We start from the raw sequence: 12,751 nt of genomic DNA on the forward strand, positions 1-12,751 counted from the left end.
ACTAAAGGCCAATGAATCATTTTCTCAAAAGCATCATTTTCTCACAGTATGAAACTGATTCAAAGAAAACTTTCCAAGAATTGAACAATCTGACAATCGCCTGTTATTAAATTATCCACTGATTTCGTATAGCGTGATACGAGATAGCGCAGACGGAAAGAGACAAGTTTTTCAAAGAAAAAACTCCTACCGTGCTACACAAACCGACATATTCCCAACTTTATTCAGGTATAATACGCGTCAGCTCGGCACAATGAAGATGAAAATAGCACGTTCTTCGGCTCCACTCAAAAATGGACCTGCACAACCTCATCAGATAGCCTCAAACAAGCACAACGACCGGCACGAAGCAATGGCCAGCAAACCTCGCCTCCCACATTCGTCTGCTTCCGCCGAATCGAGTTAGAGCTGGAGATGGTGGTTTATCGAAGTGTAAAATTGGAAAAGTACGGGGCTTAAGTTTATTATCGAGTTATTTTATGTCGGGAATGCATACAATTCCATATTTGTGGACAGGGAGAGCTTGAGTGCGTGAGGTAGGTATACATTTGCTTTGTTGATGCTCGTTTCTAGTGCTTCTGCAATGAATGAGTGAAATATAGACGTCACTTAATAGAATAGCAAGTTAGATCTATAAAAATGAGTACAACACTGTTTAGTGGTTATGAAAACCAACAATAAGAATTAGCATCACCAAACACCCAACAAACAATTTAGGCTAAATAAGCTAATATTTTTTTTTGTTCAAGAGGCTAAACACACACACTCAGGATCCCTTAGCATTAGAAATTTTAAAAGGCAAGTGATCATTTCTGTAGAGAGCTTATATAATTTACTTTCCGCTTACAATCCAATGTTAGTCAAATCAAACCGATTGGGAAGAGCTCAGTTCTACGTTCAAGTTCGGAACTGCCGCCGCAAGCCTAACTGTCTCATATTAATATGAAAATCATATCAATATGGAACAGTTATGTTTGCAACGGCAATGGAGGTGCCAAACATGTCGCTCCCCGTTAATCAAAAACATCGATAAGGCTGGTACTAATATTAATTTCTTCTTTTGTCCAATTGGTCTTTTGATGATAAAGAGGGTGGGAGATAAAAAAAAATGAAAAAATCGAAAAACTTATCAGTTTTCTTGAAAAAATGTCTATCTAAAATCAATGTTTTATTATTTTTACGATAAAGATGGGACATTCTTTCATTATCCTTCAAATAATTAAAATTGGCGATCAAATTTCGAAGCGGGTGAAGACAGAAGAAGAAAAGAAAATTTGTTCCCGCTCAAGTAATAGTACACAGGGTTTGAATCCAAAGGTGAATGAGAAAATCTTTCAGATGAGAGATGTTTTTCGGTAGCTGTTACGATAATGAACTGATTCGGGGAGCTAAAACCCATGACAAATTTCTTCTAATAAGTCCCAATTGCGGGGGGAATTGGCTCTGATGCATTTACACTTGTTTAACACAGCTGTGTGAAAAAAATATGGTCCCCAACAAAAAAATGAGCGAGAAAAACGTGTTTTATCAAACCCGTGGAGGCCGCCTATCCGACTCAGTATTTTCCAACTTGTATACAAGTGCGATAGTTTTGTTTTTATGGCTTGTTATGGTTCGAAGACCAACCACCGACCACCAAAAGGTTTTTCGTAGTTTACGTCGGGCGGTCATGTCTTGCACACAACCCTTCAGATTTTTGTTTTACACAGTAATATTAAATTTCAAGTGTTTTACCTTTACATTTGCATTTTTAAATTTAATTAAATTTTTGCTACATACTTCTATTTTTCAAGAGAATCCTACATCTTGTCCTGTATTAGGCTTTGTTTGTTATTAGATATACTTAAAACTAAATTTGATAACCTAACTACTTTATTTACACTACAAGCCAACAAATTTGATATTCTAAATTGGAACTAGCGCCCTAATAGCATCCTGATCCGAGTGCAAGCAACGGACCCTAAACTTTTCTTTACACTCACCAAAGCGTTCATGTAAGGTTTTTATCCCGGCCAGACGGGGGACCTCGGATGTTCTTGTCCTAGGAGGGGTGTTGAGGATCATCCTCAGGAATTTGTTTTGGACCCATTGAAGTTTGAGGTGGTGGGTCTTAGTGCAGCTTTCCCAGACGGGCATGCCGTATTCGATCACAGGAAGGTTGATTTGCTTGTACAGCAAGCTTATTTTTCAGGGACAATGACGACCGACGGTTCATCAAAGGGCACAGCAGTTTCAGCAAAACGTTACACTTCGTCAACGTCTTGTCAACCTGTTGCCTGAAAATAAGCTTGCTGTCGAGGGTCAAGCCAAGGTAGTCGGCCTCATTGGCCCATTCCACAGTCGTGCCATTGAGGATGATTTTACAGTCCCCAGGCGGAACATGTTTAGGGGACTTAGAGTGGGGGAAAATGATGACCTGGGTCTTCGCCGCGTCGATACAGATCTTCTAGCTGGTGAGATATTCTGTCAGGGCATCCAGGCCTCATTGGAGTTTTTCCGCTAGCGCTCTGATCACTCTACCGTATGGTTCGAAGAAATTTTTGCCTCTCTTTTATCGTTGTTCGTTAGGGGCCCCACACTCGCTCCGACATGTTGTACAACTTTGACTCCGCCCCCAGCAAATCTGGTTGGGTCGGAGTAATGTCGGACCGTCTGTGGACAAGTTGTACGACTGTTGGACAGACGGTTTAAAAGTTGAAAAGTTCGTCGGATAAAATCAAAACCGTTTGTTTTAGCTTTGACTTCGGGTGGGCGGAGTCAAATGTTGTACAACCAAGTTGCATTATTGTGTGTAGTATTGTTGTACAACACTGTAGCTTTCTTCTCTTCTGGTTTCCGAACATTTGACCGAAGAGGGTCAGGATTTTTTTAGAATTATTTGTTGTTGAACCTTGAGTATGAAATTGATGTTGTGAGACACATGAACCATTGTGGCCACTGGGTGGTCCCCTGAATGACCCGGAATATCCATGAAATGGTCAATTGGTAGATTTCCCGTTGAGCGCCGAGTTTTTTCAAATCCTATTGTTGTCGAACCCTGAGTATGGAATTGATGTTTTGACCACTTACTGGTCGTAGAAAGGTCAATTCAAAAATTACATCGTAGAGCGGTGGGATTTTTTTAATCATTTATTATCGAACCTTGAGTACGGAATTGATGTTGTGACCACACACGAACCATTTTGGCCACCGGGTGGTCCCCTGGAAGTGGTCCGGAATATCCGTAAAAATAGTATTTATGAATGTAAAAAGGATACTTACTTGATACTTGATGGGCTACAGCTCATCGATGAACCTACGCCGAATGGAGTTTCCTTCTCCACTGGACTCGATCCTGGGCCAATCGCTTCCAGTCGCCCTGAACATTGATCGCCCTCAGGTCCTCTTCAACAGCAAAAAGCCATCGCGTACGCGGCCTTCCACGGTTCTCTACTAAATATTATCTTCGCTTGACGTTCTTCCGGCATACGAACAACGTGACCAGCCCACCGTAGTCTGCCGTGTTGTATAAGCTTAATAATATCCAGCTCTTTATACACCTGGTACAACTCGTGATTCATGCGACGCCGCCAGATACCGTTCTCCTGTTTACCGCCGAGTATTGTCCCCAGCACTTTACGCTCAAACATTCCGAAAGCTCTCCGATCAGCTTCCTTTAACATCCATGTTTCATGGCCGTATAAAGCCACCGGAAGAATCAGAGTAGTATACAGAGCGAATTTTGTCTTCGTATGCAGACTACGGGACATAAACTGGTTACGGAGTCCGTAATAAGCCTTATTTGCAGCTGCAATACGCCTTTGTAAAAAGGAACAATTCGTAAATTTCATCGTGGAACGCCAGAAATTCTTAGAATCATATATTGTCGAACGCTGAGTGTGGAATTGATGTTGTGATCGATACACGGACCATTGTGGCCAACATGTGGGCTGCAGGAAGACCCGGAACATGCATAAAAATAGTCAATTCTTTAATTTAATCGGTGAGGGCTGAAATTTTACAGAACCATTTGTTGTCGAACCCTGATTATGGAATAGGACCACACACGGACCATTGTAGCCACCATGTGGACCCTTGGAAGATCCGGAACATTCGCAAAAATGGTCGGTTCGTAAACTTTTTTTTGACTCTTTGAAATAAGAGTCCTCCAGAATTTTTTTCGGAAGTATTTTAGGAAGTTTCTCCAGGAACTCCTCCAGAAATTCGTGCGCAAGTTCCTCCAAGAATTCCTTCAGGAGCTACTGAAGAAATTCTTTCGTAAATTCCTCCAAGATTTTTTTTTCGGATATTCCTCCAGAATTTCAATCGAAAGTTCCTACAGGAGTTCCTACAGAAGTTCCTGCAGGAATTTCTTCGAAAGTTCCTCCAAGAATTCTTTCGGAAATTCTTTGAGAAAAGCCTTCGGAAGTGCCTTCAAAAATTCCTCCGAAAGTTCCACCAGGAATTTCTTCGCAAGTTCGTCCAGAAATTTCTCTGGAAGTTCCCCCAGGAATTCCTGCGTAACTCCCGGAATTCTTCTAGAAGTTCCTCCAGAAAGTTCTTCCAAGAAAACATCCTGAAGTTCCTCCAGTAATTCCTCCAGAAGTTCCTCCAGTAATTCCTCCGGAAGTTCCTCCAGAAGTTCCTCCAGGAATTCTTCCGGAAGTTCCTCCAGGAATTCCTCCAGAAGTTCCTCCAGGAATTCTTCCGGAAGTTCCTCCAGGAATTCCTCCGGAAGTTCCTTCAGGCTCCTGGAGGAACTTCAGGATATTTTCTTGGAAGAACTTTCTGGAGGAACTTCTAGAAGAATTCCGGGAGTTACTTCCGGACGAATTCCTGGAGGAACTTCCGGAGGAATTCCTGGAGGAACTTCCGGAGGAATTCCTGAAGGAACTTCCTGAGGAATTCCTGGGGGAACTTCCGAAGGAATTCCTGGAGGAACTTCCGGAGGAATTCCTGGAGGAACTTCCGGAGGAATTCCTGGAGGAACTTCCGGAGGAATTCCTGGAGGAACTTCCGGAGGAATTCCTGGAGGAACTTCTGGAGGAATTCCTGGAGGAACTTCCGGAGGAATTACTGGAGGAACTTCCGGAGGAATTACTGGAGGAACTTCAGGATGTTTTCTTGGAAGAACTTCCGGAGGAATTCCTAGAGGAACTTCCGGAAGAATTCCTGGAGGAACTTCCGGAGGAATTCCTGGAAGAACTTCCGTAGGAACTCCTGGAGGAACTTCCGGAGGAATTCCTGGAGGAACTTCCGGAGGAATTTGTGCATGGTGCGCCGTACTGTTTGCCATGTTTGTAAACGACTGAATTTCAATGAACTGGAAGGGTTTATTTTCGGCTTGCAGTCTTTATGATGAGCTGAATGATTTTTATGTTATCATCGCCGACGTTTCGGTGTTTGGTTCACACCTTCTTCAGGGCTTGACAACGAAGATTTTAGTCAAGCCCTGAAGAAGGTTTGAACCAAACACCGAAACGTCGGCGATGATTACATAAAAATCATTCAGCTCATCATAAAGACTGCAAGCCGAAAATAAACCCTTCCATTTCCGGAGGAATTCCTGGAGGAACTTCCGGAGGAATTCCTGGAGGAACTTCCGGAGGAATTCCTGGAGGAACTTCCGGAGGAATTCCTGGAAGAACTTCCGGAGGAATTCCTGGAGGAACTTCCGGAGGAATTCCTGGGGGAACTTCCGAAGGAATTCCTGGAAGAATCTCCGGAGAAATTCCGGGAGAAACTTGCAAAGGAATTCCGGATAAACTTTCGAAGGAATTCTTGGAGGACTTTCGGATGAATTCCTGGAGGAACTTTCGGAGTAATTCTTGGAGGAATTCCCGAAAGAATTCCTGGGGGAAATTCCGAAGGAATTCCTGGAAGAATCTCCGAAGACATTCTGGGAGGAACTTGCAAAGGAATTCCGGATGAACTTTCGAATGAATTCTTGGAGGAATATCCGATGGAATGTCTGGAGCAACTTCTGAAGAAATTCCTGGAAGGTCTTCCGAAGAAAATCCTGGAGGAACTTCCGAAAGCAGGACAACAAATGATTTAAAAAAATCCGCCGCACCACGATGAAATTTTCGAATTGACAATTTTACCGATGTTTCGGATCTTTCAGGGGACCACCTGGCGGCCACAATGGTTTGGGTGTGGTCAAAACATCAATTACATACTCAGGATTCGATAACAATAAGTTTAAAAAAAATCCCACAGCTCTTACAATGAAATTTTCGAATTAACCATGTTTACGGATGTTCCGGATCTTTCAGGAGACCATCCGGTGGCCACAAGGGTCCATCCGTCGATGTCGTCGGAAACTCCGTTGTAAAGCAACAAAATCATCAACGCAAGCACAAATTTACTAGATAAATGACGTTTGCTGATATTATTGTTCGTTGTTATTTTGGTTGGCACAACTGTTCGTCAGACGGTTGTAGAGACTGAATTGGGCGGAGTCAAAGTTGTACAACATGTCGGAGCGAGTGTGGGGCCCCTTATCTATCGAGAGCGATTTCTGCAAATCCTGATAGTACATGTTACAAATTTTTCATTCCTGTTTGTGTGTCTGTATGTGTGTATATGTACAAATTTTGTAGGAATTTGGAACTTAGCATTACCCGATTAGAAATTAGAAATAACCCTTAAATATACAAAAACATAAGTTAAAAAATATTTTCGCATTTTTGTATGTGCCATACTGTATTCCCCTAAAGTGTTTTTTACCTTTCTTACGTGATTTTTTAATACATTTTACGATGCACGAGAAAGACATCAACGCCGCTAGGTGGATTAAACTATTTTTTGTTTTGTTATTCAATTATGATGAAATGAACAAAACAAAGAACAAATGAACATGAGACTGATAGAATATACGATCGAAGTCCGGTTTATTTTAATAAATAGAAATTGTAACAAAATATCGATCGATGACACATTTATTGATACTATCTTTGTATATAGAGCTGCAAAAACGACAAAACCGCTACAATGCCCTTTGTGCTTGAAATATTCAAACGATCACTACTAACCCACTTTTTATACAACTCTAGAATATTTATAAGCAATTATCATTTTATTATAGGACGTTCATTATGCTGCCGCATTCCATTCACTCCGGTTTAATTGCCAATTTGATAAATATTTCCCTTTTGGATTAGGATCGGGAACGTGAAATAGCAAAAACCTATTAACCGGGCTGGGTCAATTGATCGCACTAATAGCACGTTAACCATTTTCCATGCACGTGAATAGATCAAACGCTCTCTAAATCAGCGAAATGAATAATATATAAATTGGAAAATAATTTATTGCTTTCCGCCGATCGATTCAAGTTCTGCCTCGTTGTCCTGCATTATGATTCTGGCGGCTTTCATCGTATCACTACCACCATAAATGATTGCTCGCTAGCATACGTAGTGGGGGAGATTGTTTGGAGAAGCTATATAGATACGAAAAAAAACGAAAGGATGATCCTCCAAATTGGATAGGAGCGGTTTTGTGATGGCACCACGACCATAAAACTTGCTATGGATAAATAGCTTGTATCGATAAATAATAATCCTTTCCTGTGTTTGATGCCCTCCTCTTCTCTCTAGCTAGAGTGCTCATGTATTCCTATCATATTAAACGAAGGGAACTGACAGGGCGTATGCTGTGGAGATATAGAATAGGATCGGTGTACCTTTACGTTTGCTGTAACTGATAAAATCATGATTGTCAGCCACGGTTACATTGCTGTACTAAATATATTTGTGGGCATGAAGTGATATTAGCTCTATTAATTTCCAAAGTAGAAGAAAATTGGGTAAAATATCTTTGTATTGTTATTGCTAATTGTCAGGATCATACTTAACCACATAAAGCAGAAAACCCCTTATTAATCCACCACGTGCATTATAAGCAGAATGCGAAAAGCAAATTAGAGATGTCGAAGTAGCACTTCATGGAGTTAGATTTCATTATTTATAAGTATACCGATGTATATTTATTCGCACTCATTTTATTGCATTGAAGCTAGAATTTGCCGTTCTTACTGAACATGATGTTTTAGATTTAGTTCATTTTCCAAAACTAAACGAGAACCGAGGTCTCATACAACGGTCCGATTCTGAAACACATCACCCCAAATTTCAAAACCCACCTTCAAGTCACAGAGACAGCAAACTCCAGTAATGCAAAATATGATGGATGAGACCATATTCAATTACTGGAAGATCTGGAAATAGCAAATTTAAAGATCATAACATTTTGGGAGGGAGTCTATAGTTTTGTGATTGATCAAGGAGCGGAGATGCGTGGCAGACGTTCGAGGTGATAATTTGTATAGTTACAATTTTTATGCAAGTCGTATGCAAATCGGGAAAAATGATTTCCAATTTCAACGAATAGGGCAATAACATAGCTTTTTGTAGCCTAAACCGACCTTTTCAAGTTTAACTCTAGAAAATGGTTTTAATCATGGTACACATTTATATGAAACAACGCAGATTTATTGAATTCTCAATTAAATAATCTCATAACCAATACAATGCTTTGCCCAAGCAAATTCATTTGAACCACTCTGTTTTATTGTGTCTGTCAGTGAACGAGAAAAACACATTATAACGACTGATAAGGGGGAGGTGCGTAGAAAATTTCTAATTTTCGCGTAACGTACCTTATTATACTCTGGGAATCTACCCGACGAGCGCATTTTAAACTGATTCTCCGTACTTCTTCCTGCCCCTCCGAGAGGCGTTTTCCATATCAACTCCGTCAATAGAACCCATTGAAACAAAATATTACCTCCAGACTGCTAGGTGTACCTTACAGTTTGGATATTCGAACCACTCACTGTGCTTCTCGAACAATGGATATTTTTTGTTGGCACGCTTTCGCAATAGAACGTATAGAGCTTTCAGATTTTCTGCCAAATATGGGCGAAGCCACAGAAATGGAAAACCATTTTCTGTACGAATGGATGAGACCGTGTAACTACCTTTATGTTAGCGTGGTTTCCTTCTGCTCGATGATTTTGATTTCTTTTACGATTCGTATCCAAGCAGTTGAATGTGTGTCCAATCCTTGCTCTATTTCATATCGATACCACTAATAAAATCAAAGCATCATAACGGCAATTGGTGGCCTCAATAACAGTCCATCGAATCCAACCTGTGGGCGTACGAGCACTGGATAAATTTATACGGTAAATAAAATTTCGCTAACCAACAATAATCATAAAATTACGCTTGACAATAGATGACAAATGGGGCGAGGCAAGTTTGCTGGCTGAATCAACGCACATAAGGCCTCCGAGGCTGTTGCCAACAATGCAAGATGAAACCATGGATTGCATTCTTCAGATTGATTCCGACCAGGATGTGTTTGTCAACACTGAAACCGGGCTGCGAACCAACGTGCACCGACCTTCTGTGCAAACAAATGAAATTGGCGGTAGGAAGTGAAACCCTCGAGACCCACCGGGTGCTATCAATTTAACAAACTTTCGTAAAAGTTAACAGAACATTTCTTGACATGCCGCGACACAAACAAGATATATTACCATTAATAGAGTGATTTGGGGTAAAATGTTGAGTAATGAGAAGAATAAATTTATTTTGAATTCGGAATTGAAATGATCCTGGTTTTCAATTAACAATCACACTTAAAAATGAGTCGAAATATTATGTTTCCGAAAACTTATGGAAGCAAAACATTTTAAGAGATTTTTTAGAGACAATGATCAATCCCCCTAAAAGTGAGATGTATTTTTTACTTCACGACATACACCAGTTGTGTCTTCACAAAAGTTGTAGCAAAACTTCTCCTGAACAACTTTGTCGATGACGCCAAGTTAAACTCATCACTTTTGAAGTTTTGTCACCTTTTATGCCGACAATCCATTTAAAGTGTTTTTAAACCTTATCTTTTTAATTTTCACTTCTACGTTTCCTGCATTTTCACGAAAGTTTTCGATAATATTATAATATTAATATAATCATCGTATTGATTAATTATTTTAGAGCGTCTTAGGGGAAATGCTACAAGGTCAAAAGACTACTATTCTTCCATTTACTTCCACTATTCACTTTTTATGTATCAACAAACAGATACGTATTTCGTTTCCTAGTTGGAAACTTCTATCGACTCGATAACAAAACACTGAAGAAGTTTCCAACTAGGAAACGAAATACGTATCTGTTTGTTGATACATAAAAAGTGAATAGTGGAAGTAAATGGAAGAATAATAGTCTTTTGACCTTAAAATACGATGTTTGGTGACTGTAAAAAAAAGTTGGAGTAGTAGTGGATTTTTAGTCATATTTGATATATGTGGCTACAAGTTGTCAAAGGGCAAATTATGGCAGACGATCTCATACGCATAACAAAGTACAAGTAATTGACTTTTATGTTATTTACCTGAATAGTTCTGTCGAGTTGTAGGCGGATGTAAGCTATTAAAAACCATTTCCTATTGATCAGAGCAGAAATCAATCTTCTGTATTTCACCACTTCAAGTAGGTCTTAACTTCAGGTCAGGTTATTTATCATTATCTTGATACAGTTATGCTCTCACGTTAAGTCACAAGGAGTTGATGAAACAATGCACCATGCGTCTCCATATGCCTGAACGCTTGTATGGTGAACATGTTCAAAATTTTTTGGCATAAAAGTAAAATTAGAGGACATTGAACACAAAGATATGCGGGCAGCACCGACTATGTCCAGCGGCTGGACGATGCCTCAAAGCGCATAAGCCCTGGTGTTATATGTGACACTAAAAATACCCGTCACGAAGGCCCTTCAACGAGACAGGAGGTTTGCGCAGGCCCTATAAGCCGCCTGTAAAACAAAAAATTACGATCAACATAAGAGCTAATACGACTCGATACAATCGGCAACGACCTATGCACTGTATGTAGGTTATGTGGGGTTTGAGTAAAATGCCTTCAGCGTGTGTTAATAGATTGACACATCAGCGTGTCAATCGGAGAGCAGCAAGCCATGACTTTTGCTCTTCTAGTCAGACCCAGGGTTGCCATTATGCCAGATATATCTGGCACTGCCAGACTTTTTGGCAACAAAAAGAGAAAAAGAAAAACCAGTCAAAATGCCAGACTTTTCAAATTTCAGACAGATATTTTTTAATTATGACCTGCATGAACATGTTCAAACATTTCTAATGAGTAATTCAGTTATTGTTTTCATATTCATTCAATAACTGAAATCTGACCGCAAAATTCATTTTTGAATCAATTTCAATCTTTTATAAATAAAGTGAAGGTATTGTTTCCGCGGATGTTGTACCGGATTGCGGTTTGGCCATGCTGGTTTCCAGAAATCGGTTTTGAAGGAATCTTCCAAGGCTAATTTTTGGCGTAATTTCTTGGATTTCGAGTTCTGGAAATGCTTACAACATTCTGTAACAATGATCCCAATAAATGTAATCATTGTCTAGGTCCATGATTTATCACATTTCCTGGTTATTCGTCGTCGGCGTCCTTCTGGAAGATCCGAAACATTAAACTGCTTATGATGGACCTTATTGGCCACCGGAAGTCGGAAGTCGGCCACGGAAGATTTGGAGTATAGGTAAAAGTGAAAAGTTCATAAAACTCATCCGTCTCTGAAAAGCGAATGATTAACGTGGTCCGTTCTCATGAGTCTGAGTGGCCACCGAAATTCCTCCGGAAAATCCGGAACCTCCGTAAAAGTGGTCAATTCGCGATACTCAGAGCGCAATTTTGTTCAAATCTTTTCATAATCGTACTCTGAGTAACAAATGCTTGTCTTAACCTTTTCTCATGGACTTGTTACGCTCATCAAAATCCTCTGCTATTATGGATATTTCGTAAAAAATATGATGGCACTTTTAACAAATATACAATTATTAACTATGCTTATCAAAATTCTTTTTGGAATACCTATGGGCTTACGGGTACCGTAGACCATTTTTAATTTGAGCTTCGTTTGTTTGGTAATCAATCAATTTAAAAATGGTTTGAACTTCATGTAGTGTTACTTAGAAATTCAAAATAAAAGTGAACCCCGTTATTCTGAATGAAGTCAATAGCTGTTCGGAAATGTTCCAATCTCCATCTCACTGAACATATATTCATCTCATCGCGAAACAAAGAAATACGGCGCCAATTTCGTCGCTTCTTTCTGTAAACATGCGTGCCAGCTGCTGAAAAAAAATCACAAAAATGAGAAACAAATCAAATACTTTTCCATTGCTTTGTTATTGATGCGATGAACATCGGAGACATGAGATGAAGTTCAGGAGCCATAATTATTTATATTGTTTTTATAATTTTTAGATATTTCAGAGCTAATCTAAAATCTAACAATCAATTCAATCTGAATTTTCTGAATTGTATAAAATGGTATGATTTCTAAGAATCTCATTTTTACAAATATCGAATTGTTTAAACGAATATCTTAGGCGGAAAAAGATAATATTTTTAAGAAAAAACCCAGATTAATCCACCTAGCGGTGATGGTGCCTTTCTCGTTCGTTCAACAGTTTTGGAAAAATCTAAAATAACACCAATATGTGGATTGGTCTTTTTTTTATATTTGTTTATATGCATAAAAAAAAATCTCGCCAAACGCAATTTGTTGCAAACAAATCGGATGAGCATAAGAGCAACAAATGGCATTTTATTTTGTAGTTTTAAAATTAGTATTTTCGCCATAACTTTTGACCCAATTGTACGATCCGGCCAAGTTTCTAGAGGAAACAATGGGACAAGATTCTGCGTCGAATGCAATCTGTTGCGAGCGA

Source organism: Armigeres subalbatus, chromosome 2 (assembly GCF_024139115.2).
Source record: "Armigeres subalbatus isolate Guangzhou_Male chromosome 2, GZ_Asu_2, whole genome shotgun sequence".
Lineage (NCBI taxonomy): Eukaryota > Metazoa > Arthropoda > Insecta > Diptera > Culicidae > Armigeres > Armigeres subalbatus.